Source organism: Physeter macrocephalus, chromosome 7, assembly GCF_002837175.3.
Source record: "Physeter macrocephalus isolate SW-GA chromosome 7, ASM283717v5, whole genome shotgun sequence".
Taxonomy (NCBI): domain Eukaryota; kingdom Metazoa; phylum Chordata; class Mammalia; order Artiodactyla; family Physeteridae; genus Physeter; species Physeter macrocephalus.
The window spans coordinates 2,156,816-2,173,975 of NC_041220.1; positions in this window are offsets into that span (position 1 = coordinate 2,156,816).

The following is a 17,160-nucleotide window of genomic DNA, read 5'->3' on the forward strand; positions in this document are numbered from 1 at the left end:
GGCCATAAAAAGGAACAAAATAATGCCATTTGCAGCAACATGGATGGACCTAGAGATGATCATACTGAGTGAAGTAAGCCAGACAAAGGCAAATATCATATGACATTGCTTATATGTGGAATCCAAAAAAAAAAAAAGATATAAATGAACTTATTTACAAAACAGAAACAAACTCACAGTCTTAGAGAATGAACTTATGGTTACTGGGGCAAGGGTTGGGGGGAGGGATAGTTAGGGAGTTTGGGATTGACATGTACACACTGCTGTATTTAAAATGGATAACCCAAAAGGACCTACTGTAAAAGATAATTTTAAAAACAAAAGAACCAGAAAAGAACAAAATTGATAAACTGGACTTTCTCAAAGGTAAATATTCTCCTTCTCTGAAGGTGTCATTTAAAAAATGAATAGGCAGGTCAAGGGTAAGAATGAAATATTTGCAATTGTGTAACAACATATTGTTTTCCAGAATATGTATACAAATCAACAGTAAAAAGACAAAGGACCAGTCAAAACATTTGACCAGACAAATGACAAGATAGATATGTTAGAGGACTTGAAGTACCTCATTTCAGTACTTATTTTACCCTATAGTCTTCCGATAGTGTGATATTGGCCAAAGGGTACAAAAATAAAAGTATGAAAGAGCATAGATGGTCCAGGAATAACCTCAGACACAGATGTAACTAATTCTCCTTTTAACACATTCCCCTACCTCTTGCTGCCCCACTGCGTCTTCGGTACCCCAGTATCACCTGTACTCTTCTGTTTCTGCCGTCTCCTCTCACAGTACGTATCTTGGCTCCGAAAGCTTCACTTGCTTCTAATGCCACTCCTTCTCACTAAAGTACACATTATCAGCCTTCTACTAAGAAATAATGTTTTCTCGACAAAATAAGCCACAGCATGCCATCTTCGACTAGTAACTTATTTAATCCTATTTGGAGATCAACAACTTATTTATTAATCCAAGTATATTTCTCTCGGTCGGTTAAGGAGACGGTAGTGGGGACTTCCCTGGTGGTCCAGTGGTTAAGACTTGGCCTTCCAATGCTGGGGATGGGGCTTTGATCCCTGGTCGGGGAGCTAGGATGCCACATGCCTGGCGGCCAAAAAACCAAAACATAAAACAGAAGCAGTATTGTAACAAATTCAATAAAGACTTAAAAAAAAAAAAAATGGAAAGAAGATCAAGGGAATGTAAGCAACACAAGAAAAGGTTCATGCATAGTTTCTCGTCCCTCCTTTGGTCACACTGGCTCCACCTGTATACAAAATGTTTGCTCTTTCTAGACAATTCAAGCCTCAGACATCTCACCAGAAATGACAGCAGATAGGAGACACACTGCTTTATCTCCCACCAGAACCCATAGCGACCAGTCTTTATCAGTGTTAGGTTTATTGAAATGGCCTCAGATTCTGGTCTCCTCGGTAACTTGGTGTGGTCAGCTATTAATAGTGTTTTTAATGACGTGATCTAAACTTAAGTATTAAGAATGGGAGTAAGCCACAGCGATCAGTAGTAATTCCAATAACTGGGAAAGAATGATAATCCAAGACTACAGCGTTTTCTAATCGAATGCTTTGGAATCACTTCTCAGAATATTATGAACCTTGATTTGGAGAAATATTTTCAGTTCTGCAGATTGCTTCCAATAATATGAATCAAAGAGGAAAAAGATCCCTACGGGGAGGTTTCAGATGATTTTATTTGTTAAACTAAAGAGACCTTCAAGGGAAGGCTTTTTGTACATTCATGAAAATGATAAAATGATAGTTCTTTAAGAAGTCTGCTTTTATACTTGAAATGCATTATCATCTAAAGGCCTGAAACTGAAAAATTAAAAGAAAAGTGTGCACCAAGAAAAAAATAAAAGAAAGAAAAAGGAGAGAAGGAAGGAAGGAAGGAAAGAAGGAAGAAAAGGAGGAGGGAGGATGGGGGGAGGGAAAAAAAAAGAAGGAAAGACCCAAACTTGGCCTTTTGGAGACAGATAATTCCATCCAATAACATTAAGAAGCAGCTACACCAGGCAGGAGGAGTCCTTTTTAAAAATATTACATTTAGAAATCAGCCAATGGGAAAAGAAGGCAGCATTCACGGTAACAGAGGCCAACCACAACGTTGGCCGTGATGCCGCGAAGGTTTCTAGACTAGGAGGAAACAATTCCCACTGCATGCGCTGGCCCAACAATCACATCCACTCTGGGGTGTGTCGGGAACAGGAGGGGCGGGATCTGCCCCACAGAAGTCTCTCCCATTCAAGCTGCAAAATGGGGAAAAGAGCGAGACAAGGTACCCCTGGTTTAGGCATAAAATTTTCTAACCCAGGAAGATGAGCAAGGACCGATGACCGGGGTACAGTATGTCCTGATCAGGATGCTGGGTGCTTTGACATGTTATATTATTGATACTTTCAAACAACATGACAACCCTTTTCAGTAGGTATTATCATGGACTGGTTTTGTGATTGTCATTTATTTACTGATTTATTTTTTACTTATTTATTATGGATGAAGATTTTAAATTGAGAGAGGTTGAGGAATATTCTCCAAGTCCCAAATCGGAATGGGACGAACTCAGAATACCCCTTTTTCCCACTGGCAAGGCAGTATCGCCCAGTGGTTAAGGACACAGACTTGGTGGCAGTATTTCTGGGTGAAAATCCTGGCCCTGCCACTTACTCATTGTTTAAACTCGAGCAACTCATTTGACCTTCCAAAAAATTACTTTTCTCAAAAATAACATGGGAATAATAATGAAGGTATTCTCATAAGATAGCTGTGAGGATTAAGTGTGTTTATACATGTAAAGCCCTGGTAAGAGTTCCCTGAGTATAATACGAGCTCAATAAATTCCCCTTGTTATTATTATGAGATCCTGTATGTATTCTATTATGTATGTATAGGAGTACTTATTCACTCAGCATGTCATAATAGTTTCTGACTATCTTTTCAGGGAATTAAAATGTAATCTGTGCATCCCTTGGGGAGAGAAACTTTGTTTACTTATTTTTTTTATTTACGTATTTACATTACACACTAAAATTTTTTGGAGAGAAGAGAAATAAATATGCTTATGAGATAGTGGAAAATGTAATCCTAATTATGTTCCGACTGGATAAGCAATAGAACTGAATCATGCTCAGTTACCCAATTAGCCTCAATCATCAAAACTATAGTTGCTATCTTGGCATAATTGCTCTTTTTTTTTTTTTTTTTTTTTTTTTTTTTGGTTTGAACATATGGAGGAACCGGAGAGAGCACTGCCTGACAATTAAAATCTGGATGATCATGTGCTGCCTGGTGTCTGCTCACTAATTAGAAAAGTGATTGAAGAGGTATAATTTGGAAGTTTGTCAGTATTAGGAATTAACTAGGACTCTGTTCTTACACATTAAAGCTTACAGCGACCAATATTCTCTCAAAAAATATTAGTGTTTCATCACCTGTTTCAGAGGAATGAACTTTAGAACATAAATCCTAAACCATTATTTCTTCACTTCATGAAGAAGTTATCCCCAAAGAATGGCTTCAAATTTTTCACTCAGAGCAGTGTAAGCTCTTAGGGAAACTTATTTCCAGCCACTTCAGGATCACATCACTCACATTATTCTCTCTTTTCCTTTTCCATTTCCACAAACCCTTTTCCCCTAACTATTCCAGAACATTAAAATGGCAGGAATATCTTAAATTTCTTAGGTTTTCTTTTATCCCTTGCAGTTCCTTACGAGGCTCTGAGTACATAGCAACTAGGAATGTATACTTGATATTCTCTCTTCCTGCCTCCAGCTCAATTCTCCTTGAGTTTCTCAATTCTTTCTTCTACCAGGCCAAAATACAAATCTAGGGTTCTTAATACTGTCCTCAACAAGCTCTTGAAAGTGAAATAATACATTAGGCATAGTTATTCACTCATTCATTTGTTCATAACGAGTGAATGTCAGCTCTTTGCCAAGCTCTACTCCAGATTCTGAAAATACTTCAGTAAACAAAACTGAAAAGGGTCTTGTCCACAAGCTGTGAGGAAGACATGAAAAAAACACCCACAAACCAACCAGCTAAACAAGGGAGGTTTTAAAAATATAAATTAAAAAAAAAAAAACAAAACAAGGAAGGTAATGGGAATCACAGGATGGGAGAAGAAAGAGTGGTGAGGCTGACGTCTTTGAAAGGTTGGTGTTAGATCAGAGTCCTAAGGATGGGAAGAGCTGACTCTGAGAGCATCCGTATTTGAGTCAGAAGGAACATAAAATGAAGAGCCTGAGATGGGGACAAAATGGTGGTTTTTGAAATGACAGAAAGAAAACCAAAATATCTGGAATGTGGTCAGCAAGTGTGAGAGAAGGTGCAAGTTCAGAGTCCTTTGCTGCAGAGATGAGAATCTGTCCCAAATAACATTTAATAAGTGACTGAAGGGTATCAGGAAGCTCAGAGGCTCTCTAAGGAGGCTGAGAGTCAAGCCCAGCTGTAGACCAGCAGACCACCCACAGGGTGAGGGTTGCTTCAGGGAAAGCATCATCCCCTCCACTGCTGCTGAGCACAAGTATTGCAACTCACGTCTTTGAGACTAATACAGTGTTCCCCAAACGCTACTGCAATCCCCACCAAAGGATAGATTCTACACGGTAGGTACCCACCTCCCCCTACCACTTACTTCCAAATTGAAAGTCTCACAGCACTTTTGATGGACAGAGCCCAGGTCACGCTGACCACAGGAAGGCTGGGAGAGAGTATTCTACCTTCTGACTTGGGGACGCAGGACTCATGGTGTCCCATTGGAAGGGTGTTCAAAAGGCGCCAGCTCATCAAACATGTGATAAATGCCCACCAGATCACAAAGGAAAGCTGAGATTTTTAAATGTGAGTATGATTTGTGTTATATATGATTCTCATACTCTTCCCCCAAATTCTGCATCAAAGAAATTGAAAACTACAAAATGTGTTTGAGCTCCCTAGCATCGCAGATGCAGTGTGAAAGAAGGAGAGTTGCAATGATCAGCGGTCCCAGAATGTGGCTTGATTCACGGCTGCCTCTGAAGGACATTTAATCAGCAGTGCCGCTTCTGCCAGCAGGAGCAGGGCCACTGGCCACTGGGTCGAATCTCATCAGTATCATCAACAGAAAGTGGCACCCATCCCTCAAGAATCAACCCTTCACTTCCCTAGGACTCTGAGATGGAGATCACTACCGCTGAAAATAGCACGGGTTATTAAGAGTTTGGCAGAAAATGAATAATTCTCTCAAATGTCTTTCAAATCTTAAACTCCTATAGTTACAACTGCCGCACTGCTAACAAAGCCAAAATCATTTCTAAAAAAGGACTTGAAAGTGGAGACATTTAAAATTCAACACATAAAGAAAAAGTTTTCTCTTCACAAATTTAAAATGCATTTTGTTTTCAGGCTAACATGTTCAAAACCCATTTTTATTATTTATTTTTTTATTATTATAATTCTTTTTTAGTTACAAACGTGTTCCTTGCAGCACTGTTGTGTTTTTTTTTTCAATTTTTATTTTGTATTGGAGTAGAGTTGATTTACAATATTGTGTTAGTTTCAAGTGCAGAGCAAAGTGATTCAGTTATACATATACATATATGTATTCTTCTTCGGGTTCTTTTCCCATATTGGTTATTACAGAGTATTGAGTAGAGTTCCCTGTGTTGTACAGTAGGTCCTTGTTGATTATTTTTTATATAGTAGTGTGTATGCATAAATCGCAGCCTCCATTTTTTCTTTCTGTGATTAGACAAGGACTTACCAGGTACTTGTTACCAGAAGATGTAATGAAGCAAAACTCTGAACATTTTGGGGCTTCATCCAATGCCTTAGATTAGCAATGAAACTTTTTTCAAAACTCAGTTTTGCATATGATTAGCAAGTAGTTAAGCTCCATTCATCCCACAGAAATGTCTACATATTATAAGCAAAACACTTTGCTGTTTCAAGGCAGTGGGAAGGGTGTCTGGCTGTGTATCCAAATCACCTGGGGAAATGTGATAAAATACTCAGGGTTTTCCTGCAAGATTGTGATTCCTTATCATCTCTCATAGGGTCAGGGACCCAATGCATATAACACATTCATCAGTAATTGAATATGATTGCAATCTGTCCTCCAGGCAGATCTTTTGGTAAAATCACAGGATTTTCATCTCATCAGAGATATATAGGGGAGTGTGTTTACAGAAGTAGTACCCAAACATTCCTTAAAAGCCATTTAAATAGTTACTGAAGGAAGGACATGATGAAAACTTATCTTTCTGAGAGAATCCATGGAAAATCCTCCCATTCCTCTGCTAAAGTCTAAACTCTTCTAAACATCTAAATACTTTGGAAATGTTTCAAACAATCTTTGAATGGGTTATATGATAATAATGACAACAATAATAATAACAAACAGGGCAAAAGAGAAATAAAAGATTATAAACTAACTCAAAAACTAATGAGGTGGTATTCAAAAAATAATATAATGTGTAAATAAAAGCTAGAACTAATTTTTGAAAACCAGAAACACAGACAACTCTCTAGGATACACAATAAAAATGTAAACAAAATTGGAAATGAGAATGGGACTACAACAATACAGAGGACTTTTATAATAAGTTAATAATGTTCATAATTTTAGTTAATAGATATAAAATTCTAAATTTTTTTTTGAAAATGAATCAGTGACCCAAACCACAGCTGTGGGAAACTGAAGTCTAATAATTACAAAGGAAATAGGGCAAGTTATCAATGACTTGCCTCCTTAAAAGAATTGTGGGTTATGTGGTTTTACCCCTAATACAACAAAGCTTCCTCCCCTATAGAATCTATTCCTGAGAATAGAGATCATCAAGGATCCATTATGTAACAAAGATCAATAGAACAGATCAATAAGGTTTATTTAGAAGACAAATATAAAACCAAAACTGGTTAAGGAAAAAAAGAAAAAGTGATAAATAAAATAAGGTATGCACAATGACATTCAATTGTAGAGTAGAGAATTTAAATATCATGAGATTATCCTGAATAATCTCAATGCAATGAATTGGAGATTTTAAAAATTCATAAGGTTGTACAGAAAAATGCAAAATACCAAGGTCAGCTCAAGAAACTGTAGACTATATAGAAATCTAGAACATTAAAGATAATCATAAATGTTAATGACCCCAACAAAACATGATTTAGGTTGAGTACAAATTTATTCAAAGAAGGAAGCAGAAAGTGCAAATAGAATGCTGATATTTAAGAGAAGTTAATAATATAGAAAATATGGCAGTCCATAGAGAACACTGATAAATTTTGAGAAATATCAAATTCAAATTTGTTATCTTACAACTGGGAAAGAATTTTAATAGTTTGTCCATTTGAAGTCAGTAATTCCCCTACGTGCAAACATTCAAGTTGTGAAATTTCAAAGATGCGGACGTGAGTTCACATGTCCAATCACGTAAGGTGTGAGTGAAGTTGCAGCCTGCCCTCCGTCTCCTGTTGCTGACGACCCTTCAGCTCTACCATCTCCCACCTCCTCTCCTCCTCCAGTCAGTAACTCTTCTCGCCTGTTCACTCCATGCCAGCCCCTGTGTGCCAGCTGTTGTGCTGTACTACTGTACTTTTCAAGGTGCTGTACTGTAAGATTAAAAATGTGTTATTTTTGTGTTTGTTATGTGTTTTTTGTGTGAAAAGTGTTATAAACCTATTACAGTACAGTACTACATAGCTGATTGTGTTAGTTGGGTACCTAGGCTAACTTTGTTGGACTTCAAACAAATTGGACTTATGAGCATGCTCTCGGAATAGAACTTGTTTGTATGTAGGGGACTTACTGTATATCCATCTGCTGGGCTGACATAATGAGATAGTAACACGAGTGGTGAAAAGAGAGCAACATACACGGTTCATGGCAATTCATGGAGAGTTTTATATAAAGTAAGAGGAAACACAGAGGAATGGCTTCCCATTTTCTAACAATCTGCGCATCTCTTAGTGACCTAGATTCTACCAGCAAATAAACGTGAAAAATAACCGTAGCACATTTCTGGGGTTTACAGTCATGTTGTGTAAAGAGAACATCAGTTTCCCAGGAGAATCACTCAGCAGGCCTGGTCTTCAGGCTTGTTTGGTCCATAACTGTGTTTGAGTTCCTTAACTTTTAACATCTCCCTTCTGTTTTTATTCTGTATCATTTTAGCAGGTAAAATATGTTATTTAGTCTCTCACGCATACAATAGCTGTTTCAGATACCCAATGAAGGGAAGATGTTTCATCAATTAAAACAGGGTAGTATTTCACCTTTCCTGATTTTTCCTATTTTTACTACCTTTGTTATAGAATGCTATATAAATCTATTGATATACAAACCAATGCGTTGAATTCATATCATTTCCATGAAATTTAAGATCCCTCATTTTCTTTTGCACTTTTATTCCTCTCCTGGTCAACATTTTAGAAATGTCTCCAAAGCATTCCGGTTCAGTATAATTTTGTTAGTATTATTTAACTACTAACTGGTTGCATAGAAAAGAAATTCTAAACTGCTTAGAATGGTCAGGATATTGTTAAATAGAAGAGAATCCATTCTGGTTATTTTTAAAAATAGTAAAATGTCACAGATTCTTTAGAAGGGCTAAAGATATTATAGACACTAAAATGAGTTATCAAGAGTAATTTGCAATGTCAAAGTTTGCTGCCAAGAAAGCAGCCACCTGTGACAGCTATTGAATTAAGAAACTATTGGCTTCAGAACCACTGGATCAGGAAGCTGCTTGCTAAATTTGGAAGCTGGCTTTATACTTGTCTACTCCAGAACAGTAACACTTCTACTGTTTCCCAGCAGCAGAATAGTTCCTCACACCCTGCGTCTCTCCACACATGACTCAGTTCTAAATCCAAGTGTACCTTGGATTCCAGTAGCAGAATCTAAGTGTCAGTGGGAATTCTAGCTACAAGAGGGCCTAAGAAATGCAATTTTAAGCTTTCCAGTCTCTGCAGGAAGAGGGTTTTGGACTTAGGTTGAAGGGGTTTCAAGTGCATATTGAAAAACCCAACCAACAACAATGGCCTCACAAGCAGAGGACAGGCAGAACATCATATGGAGTCACAAATGATTATGCAATAAAAATGAAAGTAGAAATGCTGACAAATGTATTTGTTTATAAAGATGCCATCATTTTTAATCTTTTAAAAGCAGTTTAGTGTTAAACAACCCTCTCTTAAAAGCTTTTACCCAAAACAAATGTTTATTATTTTAATAAAGTTGTTAAAAGTCAATTAACAGTGTCAAAAACTATATCAAATAGAGTAAATGTAAAGGTTTTATATATACATACAAATATATATGCATAAATATAGATAAATTATATATACATATATCATGTATATGTATATATATTTGTATGATACATTTTCTCTTAGATGTCTTTATAAACAATTGAGACTATTGACTATTCTAACAAAAATAAAAATAATAGTTGTGGAATTTTAGCATATACAGTAGTAAAATATATGCCAACATTAACATGGGGCTGTTAGCTGGGAAAGTAAATGGAATTGTATAAAGTTTTTAGATTGTGTTCTCGAGCAATCACTAGAAACTAATACAAAGAGGCATAGCAAAAATACCAACACTAGAGATGAAATACAATATTTTCATTTAAAAAATTTACTGGAGGGCTTCCCGGGTGGCGCAGTGGTTGAGAGTCTGCCTGCCGATGCAGGGGACGCGGGTTCGTGCCCCGGTCCGGGAAGATCCCACATGCCGCGGAGCGGCTGGGCCCGTGAGCCATGGCCTCTGAGCCTGCGCGTCCGGAGCCTGCGCTCCGCAGCGGGAGAGGCCACAACAGTGAGAGGCCCGCGTACCGAAAAAAAAAAAAAAATTACTGGAATAAGGCAGAAATGAAAGAACATTAAAAAATGGAATAATAATAAAACAAAACCATGACGGAGAACTTGAACTTGAGCATATCAAAACTTACATTAAAGACAAATGGACTAACCATTCCATTTAAAAACAGATTATCAAACTGGATCTCCGAAAAGCATGATTCCATTATATGCTATTTGCAAGGATTATTACTTAACTGAAAAGATACAGACATGCTGAAAGTAAGGGTATGGAAAAAGACATACAATGTACATTCTTAGTTTAAGAAAACACATGTATTAATATAAAGCAAAATAAACTTGAAGACAAATAAAGAAGGCATTTCATAATAATAAAAAGATCAATTCATCAAAAATACATAACAATACTAAATATGCACATCCCAAACAGTTTCATTTACATGAAGCAAACGTTGAGAAAACTTCAGAGAGAAATTGAAAAGACTCCATGTTGAAAATAAAATATTTTCATGTATCTCCCTCAGAAGGTGATAGTATACCCAGACAAAATGTACTAAAGATAAAGAAATATTGAATACTATTAACCAAGTTGACATAATTTATAGCTGTAGAATATAACAATGCAAATATGGAGCATAAATATTTCTTTCCAATTTATATAAAATATTTACCAATATTGGACCATAAAACACATTGCAGTAAAATTATTTAAATTAAAACTAAAAGGACCAAAATCAGAGATCCCTAAAAAGCAGACTGGCCCACAGCCTGTTTGGAAAGCATGTGGCTCTTTTCTCTAGAGTGAGAAAAGCAAGAGACAAAAGAGTGCTCACTACATGATTTTATTTATATGAAATTTATATGAAATTTTCAAAGTGACAAAATTATTCTTTACTAAAAATATTCTTTAATAAAATTTTATTTTATTACTTAGAAATAAGTAAAAAATTCTTTAATAGCAAAGTCATTGAAGGGGCACTGGAGAATAGAATTAACTGGGAAGGGGCATCAGGAGACTTCCTGAAGGGGTAGAAATGTTCTTAATCTTGTAATGGGGGTGTTTACGGGATATACATCATTGTCAAATCTCCTAGTACTAACCAGTTGAGATTTGTGCATTGTTTTAAGTTAAATGTATATCAAAAATAATCAGAGAAAGGGCTTCCCCGGTGGCGGGGTGGTTGAGAGTCCGCCTGCCGATGCAGGGGACACGGGTTCGTGCCCCGGTCCGGGAGGATCCCACGTGCCGCGGAGCGGCTGGGCCCGTGAGCCATGGCCGCTGAGCCTGCGCGTCCGGAGCCCGTGCTCCGCAACGGGAGAGACCACAAAGGTGAGAGGCCCGCGTACCGAAACAAACAAACAAAAAAATCAGAGAATTTTAAACATTTCATATGAAGCTTAAATGGGGCAATTTATATCACTCACAATATGTTCAAAATTTTGCATGAGCGACATGAAGACCAATTCATAAAACAAACCTGCACTTTTGGTTTACAGCACATTTTAGTTGTAGTTTTATATATTACATTTAGAATGCTCCCCAAATATTTGCAAGTGAATTCTATTGAAAAGACATGAAAGCTATGAATGTGACTTAGGGTGCCCCCCATAAAGAAAGTTGTATATTATGATAACAAAAATACCTGATGATGCCTTTTAGAAATAAAAAAGAAAACAGTCTCCTATGAGAAATACTCAGTATAAAAGTCATTGTCTTTTTTAAACATAAGCTTACCGGAGGTATTTAAAACAACCATAGTAAAGGGTTATTTATATTTCTGTATATGAATAGCCAGGCAACTTTCTTTTGGTGTGAGAATTTGCATTCTAAGGTATATCACTGAATCTCATTTTTTGGTTGATTTATTACACGCCTTTGAGACTAAATGTTTATAATGAAAATGCTGACACAGTCAGTTCTGGCCGTCAGATGGCTTGCATTATAATTATATAAGAATCTAATGATATTAACTGAAGCTGAGCAGAAAAGGACCACAGATAAACTAGACAAATAGGGAGACTTCATTTCTAATGCAAAAACTACAGCCTTTTTAGTAATATGCCTAGTCTTTCAAAATCCACCTGGGGCAAGAATTTGAAAGTGACAAACTTTCAAAATTCTAGAAATAACCATTGCTTTGCAACACGATACAGATTTAAGATGGGTGTGCTTTTGTATCAGCGTTCACGTGGCCACACTGGGACTGCACTGAAGGACAGGAAGCTTGTTAAATGACAGACCAATGAGTCACTCTTCCGTGGGATAGAAATAGAATGAAATTGACAAACATAATTGGCAAGAAAATTAGTTCAGCAGTAGGTAGCCATTAAAAAAAGGTACTAATTGTCAAATATGCAGAAAAGTAATAGAAACTGAAGTGGGAGTAGTTTTATGGATTCAGAAGAGCTAGGTTCACTAACTTGATGAGAGTGCATATCAGATGAAGTTGGAATTATCTGACGTTCATACTTTTTTTTACCTTTTAATTAAAATAAAAGTCTTTAGAAAATATGACTGATTCATCATGAATCAATTCTAAAATGTAGGTAATTCTTCTTAGCACTAATTAAAAGGAAATTGCTCCTTATTTTTAAAAAAAAGTGTGCAGAGCCTCATAAGAATGATTCTGTTAGGCAATAATATTTCACACATTTTAAGAAAAATATGAAAAATATTATTATACCAAGTAGCTACAGGGAAAGGAATTAAATTAATCATAAGCGATTCTTTTGATTGTTTTGACTTTAAGCCTCTTTATAGTCCCCTACAGCAGTAGTATTTCATTGACCTTGGAAGTGGGAGAAGGCTTGTTCTGGTTTTATAGTTTACTTGCAGGAAAGACTTTCTTTTCCATCAACTCTATTTTTCAAACACAAAGAGTAGTTTGATTGTGTTGAAATGGATGATCTCCTTTGTGGTGTCATGGACATCCTGATTATCTTCCTCTAAATGACTTTTGAGATTTCACAGAGGATAAGAGGTAGGTGAATTTCAGATGTGTTCATTTTTACGTTGCTTCTTCTGTTTCATCCAGTTATACAAATATGCTCAATCTTCATCTAATTTCAAACTACTCAAGTAGAAGCTAAAATATACTAATATAAAATCCATGTGTGTAGTGAATATTTTCCATAAAAATAAATGGTCTGCAATGATACATAATTTTCTTCATCTATGCCTTTGGAAAATCCCAACTTATTGCTCCAATCTAGTAGAAAGCTGGCAATATTGTTGTCTACAAAGTGGAGCTTCAACAACAACAAAAAAAAAAAAAAAAAAAAAAATATTTACTGGGTTTCACATTTAGGTATGTAACGAATATTTAACTAACTAGTGTATACCCCAAATTGTTGAAGGAATAAAGCCTTTGCCACACAATGAGCTCACAGTTTAGTCGTGGAGACAGGAGGACAGATGTCAACCAAACACTTGAGCAGCATGAAAAAGGATGAGGGGTTCCGGCATGCTGGAGGGGCCAGTAAATGCAAATGCTCTTTTGTTTGCTCTTTTTCCTTTCTTTTTTTTCTCTTTATTTTTAGAAGAGAAAGGAATGTCCTGAGGGGATTGAAAGGGAGAGGAAGGTGGGGAAAAGGGATATTCCAAGCAGAGTGAACAGCATGTGTATAAGCAAATAGACACGGAGAGTCTGACACAGGCACCTAGGGGTGACCGATGACTCGGGCAGGGCTGCACCATGGGTACCAGTGCAGTGGTGAGTGGCGAGTTCACCCTGGTGAAGAGGGGCCAATAGGGTCCCGTGCACTACAGTTGAGGCACTGAATTTTATCTTGAGACACACAGGAAGGACTCTTGGTCAGAGATGAGTCAGAGGATAATGGTGCAGCAGGATCTGTACAAAGGGAGTGTTCGAAGTGGTAGATTGAGTGGTCGATAGCAGCAAACCTTACACAGAGGTCACGTGAAAGGAGAACTGAGCTTTTCCCATTTGCAATTAGGTAACTAGTGGACTATCTTCCACAAGTAGAACGTGACCTAGATGCCAGCTGGTAGATTCCACTCTGAGTCAGCCCTAGCGATGTCAGAGAAACGAAACAAGGAGTAATTGACCATAGAGCTCTCTCTCATTCTGTCTCTCCTGTGTACACATACACAACACATACCCACCCCACGCCCCCCCCCCCACACACACTAAATGATACAAAAGTCTTGAGGACGTGGACTATCTTCCACAAGTAGAACGTGACCTAGATGCCAGCTGGTAGATTCCACTCTGAGTCAGCCCTAGCGATGTCAGAGAAACGAAACAAGGAGTAATTGACCATAGAGCTCTCTCTCATTCTGTCTCTCCTGTGTACACATACACAACACATACCCACCCCACGCCCCCCCCCCCCACACTAAATGATACAAAAGTCTTGAGGACGTAGAAGATGGTGGTGTTGCTGTTGTGTACGGGAGGGCAACACAGCACCAGAAACAGAAGAAAATCAGGCATGCTGGAAGGGAGATAGTTAGGGAAAGGTTTCCGGAGTCCCACATTCCTCCAGTCTGTCCTGGGACTCTAGAGCTTAGAATAAAAGAGCATCTGAACCTTCGTCCTGGTCCACTCTTCCCCTGGGTTAGATCATTTCCAAGAAATACAGGACAAACGGGTTCCACCAGAAGCTGTGTGTCTTGAGGGGCCCTTGGGTAGCCCTGGTCCTATTCCTTCAAGTTATCTGGAGCCTCAGGCTTTCACACCTCACCACCTCCACAGAACAACTCGGAAAGCTGTTAGCCTCCGGGATATTCTGCCTACAGGCATCTCTTCACAGGATTTCTCAGACCAGTCAAAGAGTCTCTACAATGTCCCTCCCTCAGTCTCTGCCAAATCGCCTTGCATTATTTTCCCCTTAGTCTCTTTGACTATCTGAAAATCTCCCATGCACTGATTTTTTTTGCTTTTTGACCGTTTGGTTCCCTCTCCCATGCTTCACAGAGTCCAGGCATATAGTAAGAACTCACTGAGTATTTTATTTTACTTTTTTTCAAAACAGATTTTATTTAATTCAGCTAAATACCAAAGCAGTTATTAGTCATCTTCTCCAATATTAGCCATTTTTAAGGAGTTCACTATAAACCCCCGTGGACATATTTTATTGTTTTAAGATTTCAGTCTGATTATCCATTGGTTCAACATTTCTTGGAAGACAGGTTACTGTCTTCTTCACTTGTTCATTAATTTATGCTGCAGTGTCATGAATAGCGACTCCCCTCAGTCCTTTATTTTTATTTTATTTTATTATTATAATTATTTTTTGGCCACGGGTGCAGCTTGAGGGATCTTAGTTCCCTGACCAGGGATTGAACCCAAGGCCTTGGCAGTGAAAGCGCCGAGTCCTAACCGCTGGACCACCAGGGAATTCCTAGAACTCATTATTATTTTAAATGAATGTATAAATTAATGGGATACAAATTCTTTGGAAGACGTTGGGGAGTGAATGACCTGGAAGCATCAGAGGACAGCAATGGGAAGGGCGAGAAGGTGATGGAGCTGGTAATCTTTAATCAAAAGACAAGAGAAGGGCTTCCCTGGTGGCGCAGTGGTTGAGAGACCGCCTGCCGATGCAGGGGACACGGGTTCGTGCCCCGGTCCGGGAAGATCCCACATGCCGCGGAGCGGCTGGGCCCGTGAGCCACAGCAGCGAGAGGCCCGCGTACTGCAAAAAAAAAAAAAAAAAAAGAGCAGAGAATTCTACAGAGGCCTTGAAAATCAACACTAGAACTGACTATCTTAACTCTGAAAATTATCTTAGCAGATGTCAGCCTTAGAAACAGGAGAAGTAGCAATCAGGCAAATAGGTAAAATAACTTTTGTCAAAGAAGGTGAGTACTGGAATATTTACTGGAAATGCAGAATAATGAGGGAGAATCGACAACAGTGAATACGGGGGCTGGTGCTGGAAGTATGGTGGGTAAGAAAGTTTAGAAATGTAAAGGAGAGTCCTGCACAGGTGTGGAGAAGCTTGCATTTTGGTTGTAGCTTAAGGATGACAAGAATCATTCATTCAATATAAAAGAAACACTTACAGAGCACCTAGGAACAACAGATTCAGTTAAAAGTAAAAATTGATATATTTTCAACAGTTATGGCCTTGTCAATCCAGCAGGATGGGGAAGTTATTCCAGTATCAAATTAATAAATATATGAGTACAAACCGAGATAGGCACCAGACCAAATGAGGGGAAAAACACAAAAGTACAAAAAAATATTGTTCTATAGAAGCATAATGAGGAAGATATTTTGACCCCAGAGCTGAAGGGCAAGTAGGAGTTACCTATCACAGGAAAGAAGGCAAACGTCAGAGAAAACGACGTGCTCAGAAATACTGTTGGGATTGTAGACAGAAGTTGGCGTTTTCACTTTCAATAATGGACAGTAGAAATGGTGCCAAGAGAATGAGTAAGTAGAACCCTGTGAGCTAAGACCTCAAAAGTAAGCAACGGCCAGGCCATACAGAGATGTTTTGTTTTGTTTTTAACTACATATAAAATGGTTGGGGTTTTTTTACCCTGCATCGAAGAGTGATTCAAGGGTTTTACAATCAAAGGTGGCAAAGGTGCGTATTTTGAAAACGTGCCCTTGGCGGAAACGTGCCAAAGAATTGGGAGGCGGGCAGGAGGGATGCAGGGGCGTCTGCAGTAGTAGTTGTCCAGGAGGTAGAGGATGGAGCTTGGACCAGGTTACATTGTGTAGAAATATAGAAAGTGGCAGGTTCAAAAAAAATATTTAGGAGAGAGAAAAACACAGGATTGGTGATAGATTTGCACAGGAGAGGTGTGAGGGGGTGGGACAAAGTTATACACCAAAAATAATTCCTGTTTATGGCATGCCTAACCGGATGGCTTGTATTGTGATTACCTGAGGTAGAAAACCACAGTCAAGCACCAGACCCTGGGAGGGAAGGTTATGGTTTTGGTCATGGACATGCCAGGTTTGTCATACCTCTAAAGCACCCATGTGGAGATCCTGCAAGCTTCGCTGAAGTTTTAGGTGGGGAGGGTACACAGGAAGAAGAGAATAGAGAGTTTAGAACACAGCCTTGAGAAATTCCAATATTTGATTACTAGCTTGGATTACCATCAAATTACCAGACATACCACTATTTGATTACTATCAAAGGAGACAAAGCAGCCCTTGGATGGAAGGGAAATCAGAGAATATAGTGTTAGAGATAAAGAGATTTTCAATAGCAATAAGCAGTCAAGATGTCCCATGCCACTGAGAGGTCAGATAAAATAAGTTCTGGAAAATTTTCATTGCTTCCAGCCTCTTAAAAGTACGTCATAAGGAACTGGTAGGATATGGGGACGTCATAAGGAAGTGGATGTCA